The sequence below is a fragment of the Mirounga angustirostris genome, unplaced genomic scaffold, assembly GCF_029215605.1.
Source record: "Mirounga angustirostris isolate CCGP_5_RB_7025 unplaced genomic scaffold, mMirAng1.0.hap1 SCAF_6, whole genome shotgun sequence".
Classification (NCBI taxonomy): Eukaryota; Metazoa; Chordata; class Mammalia; order Carnivora; family Phocidae; genus Mirounga; species Mirounga angustirostris.
Window position 1 is genome coordinate 74,905,338 of NW_026991714.1, and position 27,651 is coordinate 74,932,988.

The following is a 27,651-nucleotide window of genomic DNA, read 5'->3' on the forward strand; positions in this document are numbered from 1 at the left end:
TAAGGTAAATCAGCTTAGAGATTTATTACCAGCAGGCTGAACTAGAATGGCTGGTAATAACCTAATTATGAATACTCTGTGCTTCGTCCCACTAACCTTGGTTGGAACATTCAGGACAACCTGATTGAACATTACAGGCAGACGGGTGTTATATCAAAGGTCCCGTCTAGACAAGACCTCCCATCCCTTCCCTCCTCCCATCTGTTTGACTACACCTTCATGATTTGGTGGGTTTGAGCCCACAGCTGGTACACTATGAATTCTCTCCTACAGGTTTCTGTACTTGCTGGATTCCACAGGAATAGCCAGCACGTAATGGTTGAGCTTTGTGGCCACCAGCATGGAGGTATTTCCTCCAGGAGATGATGCTCACTTATGGATCTGTTTTTTCCTTCGTTCGGTTTTATTAGGATGTAATTGGCATAGAGCACTGTATAAAATTAAGGTCTATAGAAGAATGCCTTTACTAACATAGAACACTAAGTCATTACCACAATAAATTTAGTTAACATCCATCCATCTCACAGAGATAAGAAGAAAATGTTTTCCCTCTTGGGATGAGACTTTTTAGCCCCTACTTTCTGCTTTCCTGATGGATTAGGGATACGATTATGTCTGACTTGCCCCAAAGGGTTATTTTAGATTGGGGGTGTTTCACATGGGGAAGAAAGTAGAAATTGCTAAGGCTGCCATGGGCTACAGGGAAAACCCATCCAACTGCCAGGGACAGACTATATTCTTAGATATCCCCTTCAAACCCATAGTTCATTTAGCTAGATCTTTTTTTCAGCCAGTGTGAAAAGGAAAAAGACAGCCTCACTAGGAGATTTGAGTTTGTTCTTGAATTAAAGAATGACAGGAGGTTAGCACCTTATCAGTTTCCCCTTCAAGACTGCTTTCAAATCCAAATAGGTATGGTCTCTCTGGATCTAAACTCTTGCTCCTTAGATGAGGTGTTAACCTTGGTGACTGAAAATCATTCTTTGGCCACTGAGCGAAAGCCTGTGAGAAACTGCCCTGTTTTAGTATGATGTATTTCTTCCAAAGTTTGCATCACCCTCTTCTAGTTAGGGATCTTGCTTATTAGTTTTCTCTTGGGGGATGGGAGGGGAAGACAAGAGGGTTTTTTTTGTTTGTTTGTTTTTTCCCTTAAACTATTTATGTTATAGTTTCTTCAACCATCAGGTTTTTATACTACTTTGGTTAGGGCCAAGCTTCCCATTCAAAGAAGTCATTTTTCTGATATCGTTATAGCAATAATTCTTCCAGGGAGCACAAAATTACTAGTTACCAAATGGAATGAGACAGTTTGAGGTTTAAGAGGCTCATTGAAGATATAGGAGTGAAGACCTTTGTTTCTTCTTCAATTAGGCAAATCTGATTTCCTTTCTGGTCATGACTACTATAAATACCCTTGACACAATTTTTCATTACACTAAATTACAACAGATCAATATATATTTGAATATAAAATAAAAATCATCATAGTTATTCTCGGGAATGAGAGAATCAAAAACATAAGTGAGGTGTCCAGAACTAAAATCTGACTGTCTGACTTATGGAGAGAGAGAGAGAGAGAGAACCATAACATCCACACCCAGATATGTGAACTTCGCTTTGGTTTGTTTCTATCTCTGAGGTCATGGGGGCAATTGCACATATTTACAAAGGAATCCTATATGAGGAAACAGACTGAAATTTAAGCAATTTGGATCTAGAGAATCATCTGAATCATCAAAGTGGAAGTGTGGAATGAACAATTTACAATGCAGCATCTCTGCCCTCAGAGATATTTAAGGAGGAGAGAACATACAGAAACTATCGTAGATGGGTCAACCATTTATCTGCTATGAACAGGATTCTGGAAGGATTTCACAAACATCATAAGTCTATAATCTTTATACACATTGTGTTTTAAAACCCTAGCACTTTAAAGTATACAAAAAGCACTAGATGAGTTCCCGTGGACTAATTTCAATTTCTAGTGCTAAGAAAAGCGAGGACAGAGGACAGATATACACACGCAGGAAAGGAGAGCAGACTGATCATTCCCTGAGTCAATGAGAGTTGAGTAGATAATTTGTCTTAATTAAGTCAAGTTTATTAGGCTGAATTCCATCAATATATAATGCATTCTTGCTCTATCATTTCTATAATTCATGTGCACCTGCAATTAGCTTCAACATTTAATGGCTAGTCCTATAGTTCCTTAAAGACAGACACGTAGCAAAGGTACCACTCACACCATCAGACTCATGGGCGCCCATCATGTTTTTGTTTTGTTTTAATATTAAGCTTGGGAGAGTTCGTTATAAGACAGCAGTTCTCATGTGGGGGCTACTTTGTCCCCAGGGAATATTTGGCAATGTCTGGGAACATTTTTGGGGATCACAACTCGGAGGCAGGGTTTCTACTGGCTTCGAGTTGGCAGAAGCCAGGAATGCGGTTAAACATCCTAGGATGCACAGGCCAGCCTCACAACAAAGCATCATCCAGCCCCAAATGGGAGTAGTGCCAATGTGGAAAAGACCTGACTTAATCCGTGCACGTACAAAATACTCCACATTTAAAGGGAAATCTCTGACTTCCACTATTCGTTATTTAACCTCCACCAGATGTAAATTGCAAGCTAAAAAAAGGTTAACACCAGATTGCAATATTTAAGCAAACTGTACTGCCACTGGATTGAATCAAGCCACAAAGCTATTCACTGGATCATTTTCCCCAGCAGATGTCATCTGAAATAGAAGTACAGAACATTTTGAAGCATGACTTACAAGAATATCCTACTGATGCTGGAGTGGCAGGCTTTTCCAGACACACTTGAGAATACCAGTCCTGGCTGAGGCGCTGACTAGCTACTGGATCTTGAAGAAATGATTGAACTCTGTCTCGAACACCTCACTACAGATGTGTGATAATAGTATCTTATTTTATAGGGTTATGAGAATTAGATAATACTTGTGGCAAGATAAAGGTATGGATTGAGTTGTTCTTAAAATTTCCTTTAGATAAAAAAAGTAAAAAAATAAAAAAGGCAGTTTTAAGGAGGGCTCAAGGCAGGCTCCCAAGGGTTTGATTTCATCACGTTTAGGATCTGGAAGGAGCCAAGGGTTACAGGAGCCAAGGCAGGGAGGCGAGAAGGGAAATGGGTGGGAAGCTGGGGATTCCCAAGAAAGGGGCCAATAGGAAAGCTTCAAGTTTTAGGAAACAGGGTGTTTAATGTGCAATATTCGGCTATTTGTTGCCAGAATTAACATCCTACCTTTCTCCCCAAATGATTCTGCTTCCCAGATATCTGGTGCATAGGGTCTGGGAGAGGAAAATTTGGGGGGGGGGGGGGGAGGGAAGGTGCCCTGCTTGGAAGGGTCCAAGAGGAATCAAGCAGGTACTGGAGCAGAAGAGCAGAGACCCTGGCAGAATTAGGTAAATCACGCCATTCTGAGAAACTGACAAGGGGAGTTTGTTTGCAGATCAGTTAGGGGAGGGTACCAGCCTTTACCCATCAAAAGAGCACTTCATTCAGCTTCACCTGAGGCTAGAAAAGTACCCACAGTCAACAAGTGAATGAACATGGCTTCAGTCAGAGAGGAGATCTTTTTCTAAGCCCCTTTGGCACCTTTGTTTAGCTTTGTAAAGGCTGTTCTGAGGCTGGAGGAGGAAAGATTTGGAAATCAGAAGGTGTAAGCCACCTTGCTGGTTCTCACTGCTCTGGACACCTCCATCTTTTGGCAGTTTCTGCATCCGTGCAATGGAGATCACTACCTGCTTCATAGGATTAATGTGTGAGATTACGTGAAAGCGTGGTGTGTGCTTTCCACAAATATTACGAAGCCCTAAACCGATGGAGGGGCAATCACTTAACGCCTTCCTCTAAGTACTAGGGGGTTAGTAGGTACTCACTGCTGACCAGACTGAAATATCAGTGAGGATGACCACGACTGTGATCATGCTTGCGGGAAAGCCTTCGGATTTCATTTTAATTAGATTGCCTGTGTAGTCCACAAGAAAAACACAAATCAAAAGTGTCACCCTCCCACTCCACTTATGGAAGTATTTCTGTACTTTATTTTACCCAGTACTACACATAGCATAAGTAGAATTATTATTTGACAGTTTAAAATATCTACACTGGATGTAACATAACGTATGTATTTTTTCCCCTTTACACAAGGCCAGGATTCTCCAGAGTAAATGGTGAGCACTCACCTACCTTTGCATTTTTAAAAGGCAGAGAAAATAAGTAACAACCACCTACCCTGCAAAATACTCAAGACTTCTATAAAAAGATGAAAAAGAACGTTTGAACGTATTCTCTCCAAAGCTATTGTACAAATGGCCTGGGGCAGGTTAGGAGTGGGAGGATTGGGTTTGAAAGCCGCTTCCCATACAAAGAAGATGGTGTTCACTCCTGTAAACTACAGAACAGAATAAGGTGGAGTCAGGGTAGTATTTTAAGAGAACCAGAGGGTGGAAGAAAACAGCCAAACACTCCTTTCTTGTGCACATCCTCCACACATACCGAGGACTTAACTGATGAAGGGATAAACAAAACGACACGTTATTCAGCCATACTAAGGAACGGAGTACCGATGCACGCTATAGCATGGATGAACCCTGAACCATACTAAGTCAGTCAGTCACAAAGACCACGCACTATAGTACTCCATTATGTGCAAAACCCAGAACAAGCAAATCTTGAGGGACAGAAAGCATACTAATAATTGCCTAGGGCCAGGAGGGATGGAGGGGTTGGGGTATGACAGTTTAGGGGTACAGAGTTTCTTTTGGGGGGGAATGAGATGTTCTAAACTGGACGGTGGTTTTGGATGGTTTTTGGATGCACAATTTTGAATATTCTAGACCAGATTGAAGCAAACACCTTAAAAGGGTAAACTGCATGGAATGTGAATTATATCCTAAATAAAGCTGTTAAAAACATGGGGATTTAGCACAGGCACCCAGCAATCGCTCAGTTAGAAGACTAATGGTACTAGTGTTTTATTATCCTTTACAAGAATGTTAAGGAGTCAGGGATGCTTTGGCTTCTCACTCTTCCTCGAAGAGCTGCTCTTACTCCCTTTGGGGCAGTCACACCAACCCTTGTCATCATGGGTGACCTCATTTTCCTTCCCAAATCACCATCCATCCCTTCCCAACTTCAGTCTGTGACTAAGGACAGCAAGTCATATGTATGTCCCGCAAGCGGTGACTACAAATACCTTTTACAGTCCCACCACGTAAGACACCCAATTTGTCCCTTAACTGAAACTCTACCATAAGACCTTGTTTACGATGGACACAGCCCCTTCCCTGGATTCTCCGCCACCAAAGTATAGAGCAAAGAGAATAAATTATCTTCCTTAAGTATTATTCTGATAAAATATTCCCCTAACAAATTCACACTAGTCTCTCTGGGATCAAACCCAAATTCCTAGCATTGTGTGTCTAATCTTCACACAAACCAGGATCTTCTCTAAGTTAATCCAAGTCTGAAGCCTCACATGTCATTCTAGATTTCAAACTTCATGGTCTAGTTCAAAGGTCCTTAACCAAATAGAATTCAGGGGGCTGAGAACTTGGATAAAATCTTCATATTGTTATTTTTACTAACCTCTCACTGAAATGGGGCTTTTCCATTGTAATAAACCGTATTATATGGCTTAACAGTATTTATGATGCTGTCACCAATAGAAATCACATTTTGTTATTCTATGACAGTTATATTTTTATTTTATTTTTTTAAAGATTTTATTTCTTTGCCAGAGAGAGAGATTGAGAGCACAAGCAAGGGGAGGGAAGGCAGCAGGAGAAGCAGACTTCTCACTGAGCAAGGAGCCCAATGTGGGACACAGTTGTAGATATCTTTAAATATTGTTTACACTCACTCCTTCGAACTCATGGTAGTTACTAGACACAGTGTTAGACCTTATTATTTAATGTGTTAAAAAATACACGTGTATTAGTGAATCACAATTTTTATAATTTATTGATTTTTGATATAATTGGTTTCCTTGGAAAATATGAAGTAGCCAATTTTATGCACTTAAAAATATTTTAAAAGGAGGTCCCCAGGTATGAGACTTCCACAGGGGTCCCTGGCACAAAAAAGAAAAAAAAAGAGTAAGAACCCCTGGCTAAATGAATAATCCTCTAGACTCCTCATTGAGTCTTACCATGGTATTAATAACTGTCACTGACAGCCCAGAATTTATCTAAGAGAAAACAAAGTAGATTTACAACAAAACAAGTTGAAGCAAGACAAGCTTGTTACAAGTCCAAAATCATGGATCCCACCTCACTGTTTGCCAGATAACAGTAATTCGTTCCCTGGCCATCTGGCCTGCCTCTCACCTTAGAGAATTATTTTATTAATATATCTTTGGCCATAGGAGAGACAGGGGAAATGTTGGCTTAATCAGCCCAAATTCAATAATTGAAAAAAGGAAAAAAACTAGGTACACTGTTTAACTGGAAACTATAAAAATATAAATTTTATCTTGGACACTTAAAAAAACTGTTAAAACAGCTATGTTAATCACCCTTCTACTGTGTTGAGGAATTTTATAAAGAAACCCAGTAGGCTTAAAATATTTAAAAGAATGTGAAATTCTACCTAGTCTTGAGCAGTAATGAGTAAATTTAAGAAATTAATTCCCATAGAAAAATATTATTCCTAATGACTTGGCACCGTCCATGAATAATTTGTCCCTATCTTAAAATGTCTTAAATCATTTATGTTTTGAATCCAAGCACCTCTAAATGATATCTAGGTCCATATTGATTTTTCAGCTTTTCCTGATTTGAGTCCATCCCCTGACGCACATGAAGAACAGAGCAGTTTGCATTTGAGCGACCAGTTTATTTTTTCTTTTATAAACTGTCTCCCACCACACCCAGACCCCGGAGAAGTAAGTAGGAATTTGCCCTCTGCCTCCAGACAGGGGAGTGACTACCAACAGATCGAAGGCAAAATATCTGGTTTTTTACATTGTGAAGACTACAAAACAGATGTTAAACTAATGCTATGTTTCTATCCAATCGCTGGTTTTAGAGAAAAATCGGGATACAAACACAGAACGAAATATTATCAGAAAACTCCAGCATCTAACATTAGGATGCAGAATATAGATTCAGTAAAGAAGACTTCTGGTGCGGGGTGGTCTTAAATTATGCTCGAACACTAAGAAAACACACTGCCTTGTATCTCACTGCTGCTTCCCTGGGAAAATAATATTAAAGTTCACTAGCCCTGGGCCTTTAGTTTTTATGTTCTCCTAACACGCTTTGAAGTCCTTGGTCTCTACTGGGAAAGTATAAAGTCAGGAAAGATGGCACGGGGCCAGCTGACATCTCCAGGATTATAAAGAATAAAGTTAAAGCTCTTCGGTGAGACCGAGACAAAAGCACTTACATAAGTCCTTCACATTTCCCACACATTTTATTCATTACAAAGAAAATCTGAAGACTTTCCCGTGCTAACACAACTCAACCAAGAGGAGAAAACACTCGGGATGCAGGATTATTGAACCCCATTTTGGGCAGAATGCCAGTTTGACCACAGCGGAAATCCAGTTGATACAAGAAGCAGGTTTTTGGTGAGAGGAGAGAGTAAAGAGGTCCTAGAAAATATTGTCCCAAGTAAAAAAATGAATCATAGCTAGTTATTATTAGAGAAGATAGCTTAAAAATCCATTAATCAAGATTTCTATTTTCCTAAAAGCTGTCTGTCATTGGTATGTGTCAACCAGAGACCTGTGTTTTTAATACGTTACGGAGACACAGGCACAGAGACAGACTTTTTGTTGTTTTGTTGTTATTGTTCATTTGCTCTGGGGAAAAAAAGAATCACAATCTGGCATTTGATAAATCCGTTTGATAAACGAAGCATCAGTTTCTCCCAACTCTATGGATAGAAAACGCAGCCAATCCTAAAGATGAAGCTGCTTGAATTTCAGAAGGGAATACTCGTCCCTTTATGTGGGTATCATGACAGTATTAAAATGAATTAAAAACAGGAACAGAGGAAAAACCTCCAGAGATGATTCACACCTGCAGTGAGACACAGGTACCTTTAGAAGCACAGACCACAAAGCGAACAGAAATCCCTATCTAATGGAAAAATATGAATGTCAACTTGATGAATGATCCCATGCTTACAATGGGCAAAAAACATGTTTAGTTTCTCTCTGTGCCCAGTATGACTATAGGATACTTTCAAGGGCATCGGATCCTGGGTTAAACCTTCCCTTATTAATGAGCAGTCATTTGTGAGCTCAGATTTTATGGCCATATTCCAGAAGACAATGAGATGTCCCCAAGAATATTCTGAATAGGCACATTCTAGCTTTTTGCAATTCCACCAAGGCATGTTGCAAAACAAGTCTTCCAAAGTCGCCGTAACCATGAACTGAGTTAGTTAGGACTTCTTGCTGAAGAGACTTTGACAAAACTCCAAGCCCCATGTAGCATCTTTAGTTACGGGGCAGACAGAATATGAATATTACATTAGAGAAGGTGCAGGTGAAGAAGAGCCAGAGAAAAGCCTCAGAGAAATGGGAATGATGGCAGATGAATTGTGGAATAACAGAAGAGAGAAGGTTCGGGAAATAGGATGCAATGTAGCAAAGAGAAAAGGTAGTAGGTTAAGGTATCAGAATTAGCAGCTCAGGGTTTCTGATGACCTGGAGTTTTGTATTGGCTATTAGAAGAACTTTCTTTCTTACATATATCTTCTGAATATCGGTCAAAGCTGAAACTGCCGGCATGCTAACTCTTGCTGATGGTCCGTCATGGAACTTTTTATGTGCAGAGCCCAAACGGCTCATTTGTGTTGGTCATCTGAATATCCACAGTCCCTGGGCATGGTGGCGGGGCCCTGGCCATGACGTCGGTTACAATCCAGTCCTCAACTTCCTATGTTTTTTAAAGTCCCAGGTGGTTTTCTCATTTGCCTTCAAAACCTGACCTGACCTAATAGTAGACCATCTATAGTCTGTATCTGACCTAAAGGACCACTTGTATATCTTGCTACGGATATGTTAATGTGCTTGGGTATAGGGGTTGTCCCAGACCCAAGGGGGGGTATTATAGAACATGCAGTATATGGACCATATTACTTTTCTCAAGTCTGAAAAATGAATTCTCAAACTTCTGGCCCCAGAGGTCCCGGAAAAGGGCTTGCAGACAGGTACTGCACTGTTCTCCAGGTGAGGCATTTCTCTTTCTTGTGAGGGGTCCTTGTGTGACTGTCATCTAGGGAAAAGTCTGCCCTTTGAATGCGAGACTCCTGACAGCAGAGAGCTTGGGAATGTAGATGCACTGAAATCTATTTCTCATTCTCTTGGATTTTACCATAAGCTTATGAGGGTGGACCTAAGAAAATGCCCAGGGGGAAGGGAATACTAATCACTGTAAGGAAATCCAGGCCATTTAAGTCAATGAACATATTTACCCTTGGACTTTCCTTCTTAAGGGCTGGGACAACCTTTTCAAAAGTATATCCTAGTCTCGAGTGCCTAGCACAAAAACGATAAACATTTGCTGATTGAATGTTTGGGCAGGGTTCAGGGGTTAATGTGAAGATCTCTGTTCAGACAGATGAGCATTTTTTTTTTTTTTTAAGTGACTTTTCATGCTGAAGAAGAGCTGCAAGGCTATTTTTAACTGACTTATTCAGTTAGCATGGCAAGCAGTTGTAGATGGTGGAGAATTTATGTGTCCAGCCACACGAGACATTTTAAGACCTATGAGTCTTCCCCAAACATAATGTTATAAAATGTCCTTTTGCTAAAAATACTGGAATCAAGTAATTATCTACTTTTGAATTTTAATGAATAGGCCATCTGTTCACTCAAATTGAAAAAATGAAATTTTTCTACAAATTAACTACTTGATGAGATATCCCTTGTGACTAAGTCTGCTTCACTGTTTTTTGTTATCTTTAACCTAAAGGTGACACATAGCGTTTTATATCAAGTTTTCTAAACTAGAGTATAGAACAATGTTTTTCCATAATCACAGTAGCTTTTGGACAGGCTAGATTTATAATTATCAAAGACTAATTTTTATTACCATAATTTCTAAAAACCCTATTGCGATGAATCTCTAGGAAGAAAAAGGTGTCCATTTTCATCTGTGATGATGATGACAAAGCTGTAATTCTTTTTTTTTTTTAAAGATTTTATTTATTTATTTGACAGAGAGAGACACAGTGAGAGAGGGAACACAAGCAGGGGGAGTGGGAGAGGGAGAAGCAGGCTTCCCGTGGAGCAGAGCCCGATGCGGGGCTCGATCCCAGGACCCCGGGATCATGACCCGAGCCGAAGGCAGACGCTCAACGACTGAGCCACCCAGGCGCCCCGACAAAGCTATAATTATAAACATTAACATTTTGTGGATTATCACTACAATGATGAACAACTGTTTTCAATCTCTTTAACCTCTTTTCCAAGGACACTTTGTTTTCTTTGTGCTGTGCTCTCCAATATGGGAGCCATTTGCCACATGGGCTATTTAAAAGTAAGTTAATCCAAAATAAGAAAAATTTAAAATTCAGTTCTTCAGTTGTCCTAGACACACATCAAATGCCACACATGGCTGCCATATTGGACACTGCAGACTATTCCTCCCGTCCTTCAGAAAGTTCTACTGGACAGTACAGCAACATCCCTTTCACTCTATTAAAAACAAGACAACGGGTCCAAAACAAAGTCACTTATGCTAAGCCCCAGGCCACCAAACCAAGACTTAACTGAATTACAATTGCCGCTCTCCTGGGAATGGAATCTTACACCCAACCATCATGAACCGCCTGATTAGTATGAGTTAGGCAATTGGCTTGACAGGTCCCTGCCCTCCCTTAAGTAACCTCAAAGTAACCACCCCGCTTTCTCACTTCCTGTGCCTGCTCCCTTCTGCCTATAAAAGTCTTTCATTTGTATAGCTGGGCTCTTTTTTTTTTTTTTATTCTTATGTTAATCCCCATACATTACATCATTAATTTTAGATGAAGTGTTCCATGATTCATTGTTTGTGCATAACACCCAGTGCTCCATGCAGAATGTGCCCTCCTCAATACCCACCACCAGGCTAACCAATCCTCCCACCCCCCTCCCCTCTAGAACCCTGTTTGTTTTTCAGAGTCCATCGTCTCTCATGGTTCGTCTACCCCTCCGATTTCCCCCACTTCATTCTTCCCCTCCCGCTACCTTCTTCTTCTTCTTTTTTTTTCCTTAACATATATTGCATTATTTGTTTCAGAGGTACAGATCTGAGATTCAACAGTCTTGCACAATTCACAGCGCTTACCAGAGCACATACCCTCCCCAGTGTCTATCACCCAGTCACCCCATCCCTCCCACCCCACCCCCCCACTCCAGCAACCCTCAGTTTGTTTCCTACAATTAATAATTCCTCATATCAGTGAGGTCATATGATACATGTCTTTCTCTGTTTGACTTATTTCACTCAACATAATACCCTCCAGTTCCATCCACATCGTTGCAAATGGCAAGATCTCATTCCTTTTGATGGCTGCATAATATTCCATTGTATATATATACCACATCTTCTTTATCCATTCATCTGTCAATGGACATCTTGGCTCTTTCCACAGTTTGGCTATTGTGGACATTGCTGCTATAAACATCGGGGTGCATGTACTCCTTCAGATCCCTACTTTTGTATCTTTGGGGTAAATACCCAGTAGTGCAATTGCTGGATCATATGGTTATAGCTGGGCTCTTTGACGCTCCTTTCTTTCAGCTAGATGGGAGACCACCTAATTTGAATAGACTTTTGCTCAAATAAACTCCTAAAATTTTGAATATGCCTCAGCTTATCTATTAACATCTCTAATGGTCATTCCTCTGAAGAATTATTTCTTCTTTCAGCAAGGAAGAACTTTTCACTTACGCTCTCAGCAATGTTACTTTAAAACCATCCCCAAGATCCACTGTGCATCTCATACACACACACACACTTGAAGCTTTAAAAGACCACACCTTTCTATAATTCAGTTGATATATATACTATCTCTTCTAGTTTTTCAAGTCTTTGCGGGGGGCGGGGGGGGGAGAGAAATCACGTATGGTTTAGTGAAACAAACAAAAAAATCGGTGGCACATTATAAATAATGCATGATAGCAGCATGACTTTGGCAGAAAATGTACTTCATTCATACCAGCCGCTGAAGCTTTTAGTCTAATTAAAAATGAAAATACTATTACAATCTGAAATAATATCTAAGTTATCGAATTAGTGATATTACAGTTACGGAAAGTATTCAAGATGCTGCCTTTTAGAAATGAGCTTGTTTTGTTTTCCCTTACTCTCCAGGAAAAAGACAGGTTCTCTACACACTGTGATTGAACTAGGATTGAAGCACCTCATTTAAATGTATTCACTACCAGCTCTAGATTTGTATGTGGGATTTCACCTACAAGATGGAATGGGTTAGGGTGGTAACAGAAAATAAGATTTTTCTCCCCTCTAAGTCTGACCTTTAACTTTGGATCCCATTTACCTCCCGACTCCCTTGCCTCCAACACAGATAAATACTCCACAGTAGCCCGCCCAAGGCAGGATTTAATTCTTTGTCCTTGGCTCTTCCTTCCAGAAAACTCCATGCTAAGACCCTCACTATTTCCCACAGCTCACCCATTTCAACACAACCTCGCCTACTAGCTATTTCTAGTTCCCACAATTAGCAACTAAAATCCCCCTCTTTCCACCACCATTTATTCCTTCCCATACTCTATCTCTCTTTCTCTGTTCATGCTTTTTTATATAAAAAAGTGCCACCTCCCCCCACCAAAAGCACTTGGTCCCATCTTAAAAAAAAAAAAAAAGTCTTTCTAGCAGTTAATGAGCACACAAAATCTATTTTCAGATCAAATTGGAGTCCGTTCTTTGCAAGAGGTGGATATATTTTTACTACCTTACAGATGATGGATTGCTTTATTGAGGATTTAACTAGACTTTAAAATGTACAATGGTTGTTCAGTGTTCTTTTCTAGGCCAACTGCATATCAATTTTTCAGTGCTGATCCATATAACCCAGCCCAGGTCCAGCAAACCAGGATCTCTAGGGTGAGGTGTGGATTTCTAGAGTTCTTAACACTCCACAGGTGATTTCCATTTGCTGACAGGCTGGGCTTGAGGACCACTGTACCCCATACAGAGTCTGATAAAACAAAGGAACCCCATCAGCAGACAACAAAGCTCACATTTGGGTGGTGGGGGTGCAAACAGAAGAGAGGGCTTCTATTCTGAAAAGGAAAAACAAGTTCCATGGAAACTCTGTATCAGGGGACCAGGACAGGGGCATGGGCACTATTAGAGTTGGTAGAGTCCACTTAGAGAAAAAGGCAATAGGAAAAATTCACAGGAAATAAAAAGTTTAATTCATGTAAGTATTAACAAGTGTCCTCAATGAATAATGTTCTTTAAAAAATGAAGACATTAAGGCAGGAGTTGACATTTTTTTTTTTTCTGTAAAGGACCAGACTGTAAACATTTAGCCCATCTTGGTCTTTGTTACAGCTACTCAACTGTGTGGTTGTAGCATGAAAGCCGCCATAGACAACACAGAAATGTGTGAGCATGGCTGTATTCCAATAAAACTTTATTTACAAAACAGGCAGAGGGCTGGATTTGGTCTTCCGACCATACTTGGTCCATCCCAGCATTAAGGAATATGATAGGGCATTTCTTTATCTTTTATTATTATTTTTTTTTGATAGGACATTTCTTTGAAACTATTAGGATTGATTGTATTTTACAAATATCCCATAGCAATATCTCCCATCTTGCAAGGTCTTCTACAACATGCCTTTACATTCGCCCCATCAAGAGGTGGTTTCTAGTTTTCAACCTCTTTCAATCTGGTCAGGCCCTATAACTGCTTTGACCAGTAAAATATGTTGGAGACGATGCTTGCCTGGCAGCTTCCAGCTTCTGCCTCCTGTCTCTGGGAATGCTCCCCTGGAAACCCAACCACCATGTTGTGAGATACTCAAGCTCCACAGGGGGCTGCTGTTTAGATATTCCATCTGAACTCCAGCCCACAGTCAGCACCAATCACCTACCATGTGATTGGGTCATCTTGAACGTCCAGTCTGGCCAAGTATCCAGATAACTCTATCCCCAGCTGCCATCTAACTCTAGTCACATAACGGATCCCACACGAGAAACATCTATTGAACCCAGGCAACACACAGAACCATGAGAAATAACTTGTTTTAAATCACCACGAGGTTTGGCATGCTACAATATAAGTAGAACAACTTTTCTTAAAAGTGACCAATGCCACTTTCTCTGCTAATATAAGTGCTTTGAACTGGATAGAAATTTATTAATAAATAGAAAAAGGCAGGTGCTTTTTTATTCCCCCCAATTAGAGGAATGTATTTCTTCTAGAATTCATGGATAAACCACACTTACTTAAAGCCACCAGCCTAGGGCACCGAGAGGTACAATGACTTTAATATTAAGTAAAAATCCATTTAAAAAGTATCCTAAGATTAACACGAGTAAAGAACAATTTTTAATCATCATAGACACATTTAGTCATATTTGTATTGTGCAGGGAAAGAAGTCCTGAAAAACTGCTTATGTTGTGTCTGTATCTTCATCTGTTACAAATGAGGAACAGGGATGGTTTGGAGTCAGAAAATACTGTGATCCTGAAACTATCAGAAGTACGATCAGAAGTTAGCCACATGATTGAATTAGGTTCATCTGAAGTAGAACTCATTTTCCTTGAAACAATTAGCACCAAGTTCCCTTAGAAACTTAGTGCTAACAATATATAGTGTTTCAGAATCAACAAACATAGCACTTAACCAAGGGTTGTTTCAAAAACCTGAAACTTTCAGCACAAAACTTGCTTTAGAGTGGATTCTCAAAATTTGAATGGTTGATGAGCTCACTGTCCACAAATAATCCCTACATTGAACAAGTGAACTTAAGTGATTAAATTCATATAGACTTTCTTCTGGCAAAAATAATGAGAAGAGTACAACTCCCAAGTTTTAAGAATAACCCAATGGATAACTTCCACTGGGAAGATTATTAAAGTCAGAAAACTAATGTTCTTCTGGCAGTTCAGTGAAGAGACAGACGCTTAAATCGGAAAGAAATAGCCTAAAGGCAAATTGACAAATGAAGAAGACTTAAATTAGCCAACTATGATAGCCACTCATTTTAGGCTTTAGTTTTTCCTTTATAAAATCACGATGCTTCAGGGTGGGGGCTGGGGCAGGGAGCAAATATTGACTGGATATAACACGGAGGTCGTCTAACTAAGAAAGTGAGACTAGCTCTAAGGTCTTCCGTGCTTAATTGGTACTTTTCCTCAAGCTTCCCTCTGTGACCACCATCCAGTGTCAGAATAGAACATAGGAAGGAAACCACCCCTACGCAGCAGACACAGGATGCAGAGACTTATATAGGATAAAGTTACAAGGAAGTATCTTGCTCTGGGAAGCAATGGGTTTGTTTGTTTGTTTGTTTGTTTGTTTGCAGTTGTCTCATATTTCTCTTTTCCAAACCTGAATGGATTTTCAGATTTCAAATCCATGTAATATACCCGTTCTTTTCCTGATTTTATAGCCTGCGAACATATCCTCTTTCCAATTGCATTCATTTGAGATAAAGCCAGGAAAATCCTATCCTTGGAAATTTTCCCTGCTTGACGGTCTCAGCTGGCCTCTTAGATCATCTTTAGGTATCCCTCTGTCTTTCTCAGAGAAGTATTTTTGGAAAGCATCTTTAAAGCAGAGAAATGTATTAGCATTTTACCATAGTGGAGGCATCAGATCCACAAACATGAGGATTTAACTTTTTGCCTTATAGCCACATTTTAGGTCAATGCTAATTAGGACCTAATTTGCAATGATCACAAACTCTAGCTCTGATTTTGAAATTGGTTACTGTGTATATATAATCATAATTGAGTTTGGATACATTTCCCTTGAAATGTGTTGCTTTCTGCATGTTAATATTGAAGCCATTCTGAAACTGTATCCACTCATGCAAGCTCTTGAAATCTTCCACTATTTCCCCCCCTATAACTTCACTATTTCCCAGAAGAGAAGAACAGTGATCTTCACTTTGTGGTCTCTCATCCAAAAAAAAAAAAATACTAAAGTGTTTAAATAAAAATCTCAAAGACCATAGCATAACAGAGCTGTGGAATCACTACATCGCACATCTGAAACAAATGTAGCTCTGTGTGCTAACTATACTTAGAAGTCCCAAACATTAATAATTCTATAGCATAGATAGCAGAGCCATAAAAATATCTTGTCCAATTGCATTTCATCTAATTATTTGTAAGTTTCACACTATTTCAACCTTGTTATTTCCCTTTGACCTAATTTGGTAATGTGCCTTTAGTATCTTTACTCTGAGTTATTTCATTACTCCATTGTTCCCTCTATAAACTTGTTATAATAAAAAAAATCTCCAAGACCATGTCACCTATAATTAACCCTGAGATATAGGTTTTGTATAGCATTTTATTTAAAAAAAAAAAAAAAAAAAACAAGCTGGGGGTGCCTGATTGGCTCAGTTGGTTGAGTGTCTGCCTTCGGCCCAGGTCATGATCCCAGAGTCCTGGGATCGAGTCCCGCATCGGGCTCCCAGCTCGGCGGGGAGCCTGCTTCTCCCTCTAACCCTCCCCCCTTTCATGCTGTTTCTCTCTCTCTCTCAAATAAATAAATAAATAAAAATCTTTAAAAAAAAAAAAACAAGCTGCATTAATACTCTTTAGAGATACAATGCAGCATGAAATATTAAATGGAACATCATACTTGGTGTCAAAAGAACTTAATTCTTGTTCCAGCTCAGTAAGCGGACCACGCACATCCTTCTACTTCTCCGTGGCTTCAGCATTCATCTACAAAGTGATCCTGGATAGTCTCAAGCTCAAGTCCAACTCTATGATTACGGGATTCTTAAATGTTTACTGAAAAAGAAAATGAAAATTCTTGTAGAAGGTAAAGCTACATTTTAGTATTTTAGTTTTAAAGAAAGCAACTTAAACAATTTTTTCTCTAAGCTCAACACAAGCATTACTGTAGGGACGTGTGCAGTGAAAGCTGGGATTTTGTACATCTTAGAGACCTGATTCCCATTACTCGAGGACTTCCGTCCCTTCACACATCACTTGCACAGAAAACACAAGCAATTCTTAGAGCCCATTGGTCCAACATGGCTCCTGGGTTCCTCACATTGCAGCTTGGAAACCTCAGAGATCCTGCCCTCAAGAATCTAGGAGGAGTTGGGGGTTGATATTTTTGTGCCAAGCTGAAATTTTAAACTGCTCTTTGCTGAAGAGGATTTACATGTCTAGAACATGATTAAGCTACCTCTCTAATTCCTGAGCATGTTTGGAGACCCACTGATAGCTTTAACTTTTACACAGAACACCGAGTTGAGGTCTGCAGCTGGGGCAGAAGCTCTCCAGTTCGAAGAAGAGAATTGTGGTAAGATAGCAGTGCTACCCACACAAGGTGGGGAGACCAAGGCAGGACAGAGAGGAGTGCTGTGTTAGTCTACGATGGTAACGAGTCATGGGTGGAACTTATAAGGAAGTGGGGTTAAAGAGGTCAAAGTACCTTTTTTTTTTTTTAATGAGAGGGAGAGGGAGAAGGTGAAGAGCTGATGGAGAGGGACAAGAAGACTCCACAGTGAGCAGGGAGCCTGACACGGGGCTCAATCCCACAACTCTGAGATCATGACCTGAGCCGAAACCAAGAGTCAGACACCCAACCGACTGAGCCACCCAGGTACCCCAAGAGGTCAAAGTACTTTAATATCTGTTTACCTCATTGTTGGAACAACACAATTAAAGTATACAGATTAGGATTAATTATCTAAATCTGATAAAGAGCCTGAGACATAATGCAATCATAGCTACTACATGATGATTTATAAGCCAGGGCACAAGTGTAGGAACTGTGGCCCTCATTTCCCACCTCCTAGCACACCAGGACACAGAAGTCAGGAGTGGTTTTGTAAGGGGAGCAAAATCTTCCCTGAAACCATCCATTTGAACGACAAATGTTGATTTCCTATCTAATAGCTTTCAGGATGCAGATCTAAAATTGCCAAATGGGTTTCTCATTTTTGGAAAAAAACAATTAGTTGTTGGTTCCAGGTGGCTTTCACTCTTTCAATTAATCAGATTTGCCCTTTTCTGCAATCTGCCTGCTTCCCTAGAGAAAATCAAGTCACCTATTTAATCTGTAAAGTTGCTCATTTATAAAATTTACAATTTGAAGTTCCATATCTATAATAAACCTAGCAATTGTAATGATGAAGGCCTTCAAAATTCCACCATGGAAGACAGCCACTGAAGGACAGAGCCTTGACTGGCCAGTAAAGCAAACATAAATCCGATAAGAAATAAACATAAGCTATAAAAATATTACCCAAGAAGAACCTCAGCCAGGTAATCAAGTTCATCACAAACAATGTAAGTCATGTTGACAGTAGGACCCTTGATGTGTTGTGTTGAAGATGATACTGAGCTCTGTAGTCTTCCTCCAAACATAACATCACCCTGGTCTCCCCATGAGAAAAAAAACAGACAAACTCCAACTAAGGAACATTTTACAAAATATCTGACCAGTACCATTCAATACTATCAAGTCATCAAAAACAAAAACAAAAAAATGTCTGAGAAACTGTTCCAGCCAAGAGGCACCTAGACATGAAGATGAAATGGAAAGTGATATCCTTAGCAGGATCATGGAATAGAAAAAGAACATTAGGTAAAAACTAACAAAACATGAGTATCAAAGCCTGGGCTCTCATTACTGGTAAAGTATCAATATTGGCTCATTAATTGTAACAAGTGTGCCATATTAACAGGAGACGTTTATAATAGGGGAAACTCGGCACAGGGTGCCTGAGGACTCTACACTGTCTCTTTTTTTGGTAAAACTGAAACTATTCTTAAAGTTTATTTTTAAAAATAACATTTTCTTGCAAACAGTGATTTTCAAACATTCATGGGCATGCTCATCCCCTGGGGATCTTGGTAAAGGAAGACTGATTGCAGTAGGACTGGGCCAGGGTCTGAGAGTCCCTATTTCTAGTAAGTTCCCAGTTGAGCCCAATGTTGGTCCAAGATCCAGGGTGAGTGGCAAGGTTCTTAATCTAGTGTAGGGTTTCCCAGCCTCTGCATGATAAGATTTTTGGCTGGCTAATTCTCTGTTGTGGGAGCTGTCCAGGACATTACAGAATATTTAGCAGTAGCTTCGGCCTCGATTTACTAGAGGACAATAGCTTCTCTTTCTCCCAGTAGTAACAACCAAAAGGGTCATCAGACACTGTTTCCTGGGGGGGCGGGGAAGGGGTCACCCTCACTTGAGAATCACCGATTTAGAGCATTCATTAAAAATATGACTTTTAGGGGGCTATTTTAGAGGGGGAAAAACCCCTGTTTATTCATTTATTTACTAAGTACTTGAATGCTTCGCATATTCTAGGCTTCCAGAAAAGTAACTATAATTATTTTATCAAATTGAGTTGATAGAAATTATCAGCTATCACTGTAAAAACCGGATTTAAAATATATGGTTTCTGCTTTCCAGGAATTTACCATTAAGTCAAATATACAGGAAGACACCCTGCTCAGTACCCCTGGAAAGAGATATTATCCCAGTTCAGGAAACAAGCTCACAGGCTACTTGGTCAGCACCAAAGGAAAACTAAAGAACAAAGATCAGACCCAGGTGTTTCAAATTCTAAGTCCCCATCACTCCCATTAATTCCTTTCACAGGAAAAAAAATTCTCCTAGTTAGGCCTCTGTTCCTTTTTAGGAATTCGTTCAGAGCCATTGCTCAGTGTGATCGACAAAGGTAAAGTCAGTGGGCCATGTCTTGCTGGAGCTCCATGGACGCTGGCCACACCCTTGCCCTCAGGATGCAGGAAGGAGGTGGGATGGATGAGCTGGTGTGAATTTCTTTCTCCAGCTCCCCGCTTCCCATGTGTGCTAATTTGGCAGCGAACTGCAGCATCAGTGTGTGGACAATGGAACCCAAAGGTGCAAGTGCGGATTTTCACAGCCAGTTCTTACAGACTTAAACACAGATGCATACTCGAGCCAAAAACACAAAATCCTTCCCGTTCTTATGCTTGTGCAGCGGCAGCTGATAATTACTTTGCACTTGCCATATGTCAGGGATGAGGGTGAAAAGAAAAAGTACAGTAGACTCTCTCAACCTCCCAAAGACCCTGCCGAGGAGTTCCTGTCTTTGTTTTACAGGTAGCTGATCATCAGAGGGGTTTAAATTACACGCTGAAAGTCACAGTTCGTGGGCAAGCCCTTTTAAGCCTTATTATATTTTAGTACCCCTTCAGTTTCTCCCAGGAGTTGGTCATTGTGTTTGAAGGTTCTCTCTGTACCACTAACCAGGATGTTAAGAAGGAAGTTTTCAGAAAATATCGGAGGGAAATAAATGGAATCTGAACACCATACCTGGGGTCAAGAAGAGAGAGAGCCAGCTCAGGCTCCCAGATAAAAACACACAGCCCCTGTTACACAACACCTTGTCCCCCATAGCACAGGGCACATGGTCTGTAGTCACCTGCTGACTTCTCTGCACTTCCCACCATACCTCCTGCTCACCACCATCCCCACGTGCCGGCACAATATCTGGTACAGTTAAGTCACGGCGGGTACGTGGAAGATGGAGTAAGCATAAACACAGTCAGTCTCCAACGTAGCCCGACCATCGACGCAGTCCTCTGTACTCTGAACCAAACAAGGCAGAAAGGGCAACGGGGAGAGAGACTGAGGATAACAAATCAAAAGAACATAAATGCACATACCTCCAGGGGATGAGGCAAGCAAGAGACAGGCAGATGACATCGAGCACTCTGCCCGCTTTTCAGAGTCAGTAACACCCTCAGGGTTAGACAGAGACTGATCATTCTGCCTTCATGAACCAAGAGTCCACACCCGTAGTCGAGCCCAAGGGAGGTTCAGGAAATGCAAATGAAGTCCAATACTGCCCTTAAAGCCTTGAAAGACTAACTAATAGATATCAATCAGCTGTAAAAGCAACGAACAACCCAGCCAAAAATGCTGGCAGGTTTCTCATGCCCAAGCTGCCAACCATTGCGTAACTAAGTAGGAGTTGGGCTGTGCATTTTTGTTTTGTTTTAAAGATTTTATTTATTTATTTGAGAGACAGAGGGAACACAAGCAGGGGGAGGGGCAGAGGGAGAAGCAGACTCCCCGCTGAGCAGGGAGCCCGAGGCAGGGCTCCATCCTAGGACCCTGAGACCATGACCTGAGCCAAAGATGCTTAACCAACTGAGCCACCCAGGTGCCCCTATATACCGTGCGTTTTATACCAAACGCCTCCACAGCCATGCCAGTGAAATCACCTATGATACCCGCCTTCTCAAACTACAGTTATAGTCCAAGTCATCCAGACACTTGACTGGGGGAGAAAGAGAAGGATTTTTAAAAAATAGCGATTAATATGCTCTTCTTTACACGCAAATTAGAAGTCATCATATTTCATTCCCGAACATCTTACAAGGGACCGCTTGCTTTGTTATGCATCACCTCAGTCTTATTGCATGCAAGGCATCCAGAGCTTAAGACACAAATAGGTTAGGGACTAGTCAGTCCGCACATCCTTCTTAGTGGACTCACGTAGGTAAGCAGCATTTCCCCATCTGAAAGGACTTGCTCTCGTAAACAAACACGCCTCAGAAAACTGGAATCTTCAAATGGTTTCCCCTTCTACCTCACATGCATGGACACAATACACCTGAGCATCCAATGATCCCTAAACGTGAACTGAGGAAGGTAAAGAGGGATGAAAACATCGTATGTGCTCATCTGCTGATTGTCCTCAAGCCTGTGATGCACGTATTCTATGGAGATATTTTCGCCTAAGTGCTACAGTTCAGTCTCATAAAAGAGCCACAAGATGAAAACTGCTTTTCTGTCTGAGCAGGTGCTCCTGAAATCGATCCCAGGGTGGCAGCTATATTCATTGAGAACACCTGTTTTGGCCAGTGATCCTTTACCTAGAACAATTTCCACTCTCCACTGACTTGCAGCTGATATCTTCGTCAATGCCAGAAAAATGCCATTTTCTTAAAGAGGCGCCGTTTGCCCCTTTTCCAATGGCTACTCCATCTTTTGACTTTGCTGTGAATATGATGAACTGGCAGATACAGTGGCTGATAGCAACAGCCTGGATGGGACAGCAGAGAGATGAAAAGCTTGCTTGCAGCCTGTGATATGGATTTGAAGGCACGTTGCCCTAAGGTTAAATCACCCAGAAACAGTCTCCCGTGCCTGTGCATTTCAGCAGCCAGGCACCAGCTGCAAAGCTCACTGGCCTTGTTGAAAGAAGTACACCTGCTCTGGGCGGGATGGCTGTAATGCACTGGGGAAAACATTCTGGGGTTGGCATTACCGTTCATTGACTGGTATTTTACTGTGAGAAAGTTGGTCCTTCCTGTTGGCTAAAAGCCAAATCCCTAGCGGGGGAACGTTGTGGTTTTTATCATTCATTATCCCTTTCATGTGGTTTTATTTCTCAGATTAGCATATTAAACAGTGGCCATGTATTGGTTTCTCCACATGCAATCTTTAATCATTACAACCAAACCCTTTGATGAAGAAGGATCCCACTCCAAGAGGGTACTGAAAATGCTCAAGCTAGTGAATGGGGCAAGCAGGATTCAAACCATGATCCATGCAGCATCAAAGCTCATGCCTTTTGCTTCTGTGTGAAGGAGTCCCATTTCTTAGCCTTCCTTAGCAGCTTAACCAGGCTACCCAACCACGATCCCCATCCAAGCAACACACTCCCCTTTCTTAGACCTTTCCCTAATCACGTGCATCATTTCATCTTCTTTGTAGCTCCTTTCCAGAAAACGTTCCTTAAGAACCTACTAGGTGCCAGGTTCTCTTATTTGATAATGTCCTGAGACGCAGGTGACCATTTTTTAGAGAATTTTGTAGAGGACGTCCATGCTAAGGAAGATTTACTTCTCATTTTCTTCATGCCTCATGTCTGTCTTAAAAAGCTCTATGTCCCATTTTCTGAGCTGATGGTTATTCCATTTTTCCAGACCTAGAAAGCATGCTGATTCTATCAGCAGGATAGTTGTACATCCTTCGATAAAGATCATGAAAGGTCAGTTTCAAGGACAGAGCAACCACAGTAAAATAGGAGGGGTGGAGGGAAGATGAGGTGGGATGAGGCCAAGGAACCAAACAACCTGAGTGCTTGCTGGATGTGGCTCCCATATCAACTGGCAGTCACCATCTTCAACAGAGTGTGTTAGAAATACAGAGGTAAAATTATAAGCGTACATCCTGAGGTACTTGAGCCCTGCCTGCCGCAGACATTTAAGTAGAAGCCATCTTCCAGCATCTTGTACCACCTGGGTGATCCATTGCATTTCTCAGTATCAGGCAGTATTCTTTGAAATTCATTAGGAATTCACAGGGCACATTTTATTCATCTGTTTAAACATCTGTTGGACTATGCTGCTCAACTTGATTTTGTGTTTTAATTCCTGAAGCTTTCCCTCTTAAATCTCTGAGGTTGTGAGGTTTCATTTATTTTTTCATTTCTCAGTTTTACAAAATAACAAAAAGTATAACTTATATCCTTACTTAAAAATAAAGCACTAGAAACAATAATATCTGAAATCTTAAAATTGTTAGTCATTTTATTTTTATTTTTTTTAAAGATTTTATTTTTAAGTAATGTCTATACCCAATGTGGGGCTCAAACCCACGACCCCGAGATCAAGAGCCACATGCTGCACTGACTGAGCCCACCAGGTGTCTCAGTTATGGTCATTTTAATTAATTCCTTTACGAAAATGAGTTACCTGTGCAAGATGTACACAAGCAAAAAGGATACGCTTATTAATATAGTTCATATAGTCATACATTTAATATATTCACATATATAATATATCCACATATTCCTATATTTAATATGCTCCAGTCTCATGTTATTCTGGGCAACCCAAAATTATTTATCAGTTAAAAACACTTTTAATAAGTACACAAAGGCTAATACAAAGGATTGGAACTCTTCCTCTGCTCTCACAAAAATCAAACCGTGGGGTGCCTGGGTGGCTCAGTTGGTTAAGCGACTGCCTTCGGCTCAGGTCATGATCCTGGAGTCCTGGGATCGAGCCCCGCATCCGAGCCCTGCATCCGCATCCTGCTCCCTGCTCATCAGGGGGTCTGCTTCTCCCTCTGACCCTCCCCCCTCTCATGTGCGCTCTCTCTCTCTCATTCTCTTTCAAAACCAAAAAAAAAAAAAAAAAAAAAACGAGGGGCGCCTGGGTGGCTCAGTTGGTAGGGGGTCTGCCTTCGGCTCAGGTCATGATCTCAGGGTCCTGGGATCGAGCCCCGCATCGGGCTCCCTGCTCAGCAGGGAGCCTGCTTCTCCCTCTGCCTCTCTCTGTCTATAATGAATAAATAAAATCTTTAAAAAAAAAAAAAAAAGATGTCCCCCTTCCTGGCACATGTATCCAGACTCTATTCAATCCACAACCAGTAAAAAATATTCTACCTAATTTTGCTGACAAAGTATGAGTAGCACATGCTATAAAAGTGAAAAAGTACGTGTGCAAATGGCTATATTTTTCCATATGTTCATTTAAAAACAGGTGGATAGACTTTTACTTTGTTTTCGTTCTCCCAGGGGAAAAAGAACCACCTTCAAAAATGACTGTTATTGAAATATACTAAGAAATGGAAAAGAGATTCTACTCCATTGCCATTTTAATCCTCTCTTCCTTCTGTGTTTTCCTCAATCCACATTTGTCTATTTGGCATCCATCCATCACAAGACCAGCTGGATTCACTATATTTTCTATATTCCTGAGGCTCTGATATGTGTGGCCCCGCTGATGGGAGACACTACCCCTGGGAGGGCAAGCCAGTTCTCAGAGATCACAAAGGGAGAGCCTGGGCACATGTCTTTCATACGTAAATTAACTGATCCAGAGCCCCACATCTCCTACCATCTCCTTTATGGCACATACATGCCAAGCTGATATTCCCCTACCCAAATCAACCCAGGGCCAGGGGGCAGACAATTAGCGACAGCCCCTGTGCCCCAAGCCCACCAGAATTGCTCCAACCTGCCAATCCTCAGCTGTTTACCGTGTCCCGCCTTGTCTTCCCCTGGCCTGGACCTTCCCTTGCGCCTCCCTGCCTCCCAACCCAACCTGGAGCTTCCTCAGATGACCCCACACGACTTGGCCGCCCCTTCCCTTGGGAATCTCTTTAGTGGGATTGAACTCTGCCATGGCTCAGTCACCTCCACGTATTAAAATCCTATGGGTGCAAACATTCCTTCTCAAACTTTCTCTTCTCTTCCCTGTCCCCGTCCATGCCACCTGCATCTGACAATAGCATCTCTCCTTCTCTCTCTCTCTCTCACTCTCTCTCTCCAGCTTTACCAAGGTATAATGTACACACCCTTTTGTCCAACTTACACTTAGGAAATTTATAGAGCTATGCAGCCTTCATTACCCTGCAATTTAAGAACATTTCTGTCACCACGAGGATCTCTCATGCTCATTGCAGCCAATCTTGGCTCCCAGTCCAAGCTCCAGGCAACCACTGATGTCCTTCCTTGTCTATGTCTGTCTTTTTAAGACATTGCACACACATGGGATCATATGATGTGTTGTCTTTTACAACTGGCTTCTCTTAGCATGACGTTTTTCAGGTTCATGTATGTTATAGTTCATTCCTTTGTATTATCAGATAGTATCCCATTGTTATGGCTAGATCACATAGTGTTTTTCCATTCATCAGTTGATTGTCTTTTAGACTGTTTCTAGTCTGGGCTATGATGTGTAATGCTCCTGTGAACATTTGTGTACAACATTTTACAGGGACATAGGTCTTCATTTCTCGGAAAGATACTTAGCAGTGGAATTGCTGGGTTGTACGTTAAGTGTAAATTTTTAGAACCTGCCAAACTGTTTACCAAAGTGACTGCACCATTTTACATTCATACTAGCAGTATACAAGGCTTCCAGTCTCTCCCATTGTCCCCAACACTTGGTATCTTCTGTCTTTTTGATAGTAGCCTTTCTAGTGGCATGAAGTGCTTTTTTTAGTTTGCATTTCCCTGATAACTACTGATTTTAAGCATCCTTTATGTGCTCATTAGTCATTCCTATATGGTCATATGTGTATCTTCTTTGGCAAAGTATCCGTCTATTCGAGTCTTTTTTCTACTTTTTTAATTGTGACATTGACTTATTGCTGAATTGTAAGTGCTATATATATATATATATATATATATATATATATATATATATTCTCGATACAATGTTTTATCAGATATAAGATTCATAGATATTTTACCCCAATCTGTGGCTTGTCTTTTCATTTTCTTAATGATGGTTTTTCAGTTAAAAATTTCAGTTTCAATGAAGTTCAATTTACCAAATTTTCTTTTATGGATCATTCTTGGGTGCCATAAATAAGAACACTTTGTCCAACCTAAAATCACTAACATTTTCTGCTTTCTTGTAGAAGTTCTACATGTTTCAGTTTTAAGTATAGGTCTAGACCTGTTTTCAGTAAATTTTCCGCATGCTGCAAGGGTCTAAATTCGTCTGTTGGTGTGTGGACGTGCAATCATGCCAGCACAACTTTTTTGAAGAGACTCTCCCTTCCCCATTGAATTGTCTTGGCATCTTTGTCAAAACTCAATGTACATTACATGTAAGAATGTCTTTCAGGAGTCTCGGTTCTGCTCTATTGATCTGTATATCCATCCTTGTACCACTGTCACACCCTCTGGATTATATTAGGTTTCTTACACAGTTTGAAATCAGGAAGCATAGGCCCCTCAACTTTATTTTTTATCAAAATGATCTTTACTATCCCGAGTCCTTTGCATATCCATACACATATATTTTAGGATCAGTTTGTCGATTCCTACAAAAAAAAAAAAAAAAAAAGCCTACTGGGATTTTATTAGAGATTACATTGAATCTGACACCTCTACAGTACTGAATCAATCCACGAATGTTTTTCCATGTATTCAGATCTTCTTTAATTTCTCTCAAAATCTTTTCATTGTGTGAGTCTTGCCCTTCTCTTGTTAAATTTATTTCAAAGTATTTGAATATTTTTTCATATTACTGGGAATGAAATTGCTTTCTTCACTCTCTTTTCCAATTGTTCATTGCCAGAATATAGAAATACAGTTGACTTTGTAGAGTGATTTTGGATCCTGTGACCTTGTTGAATTTATTGAGTTCTAGTAGTGTGTGTGGGGGCGGGTACGCGCACGCACATGTGCGTGGGTGCGTGCATGCGTATTTTTAGGATTTTATGCATACAGCATCACATCATCTACTAATAATGACAGTTTTATTTCTTCCTTTCCAGTCTGCATGCTTTGATTTCTTTTTTTTATTGTAATGCCTAGAATCCAGTACAATAGCAAAGTGATAAGAGGAATATTGTACCTTGTTCCTAACATCAGAAGGAAAGTATGCAGTCATCACCTGTATATAAGACGTTAGCAGTGGGTTCTTCACCGGTGCCCCTTATCAGCTTGAGAAAGTTTCCTTCTATTCTTACTTTACTGAGATTTTGTTTTCAT

General features: G+C 40.6%; 1 protein-coding gene across 3 annotated transcripts in view; it reads right to left on the bottom strand.

The window, feature by feature from the left end:
* The window catches only part of PRKG1 (protein kinase cGMP-dependent 1), a 1,261,682-nt gene that overhangs the window by 806,453 nt on the left and 427,578 nt on the right, over nt 1-27,651 (bottom strand). Inside the window, exon 1 of one of the 3 annotated variants that reach the window (XM_064594540.1) lies at nt 16,818-17,018. The exons of the other annotated variants lie outside the window; for them this stretch is intronic. The gene's annotated coding sequence lies outside the window, so the exon portion shown is untranslated. Of the gene's footprint in view, nt 1-16,817; nt 17,019-27,651 lie in introns of those variants that run through there. 3 annotated transcript variants of the gene reach the window in all.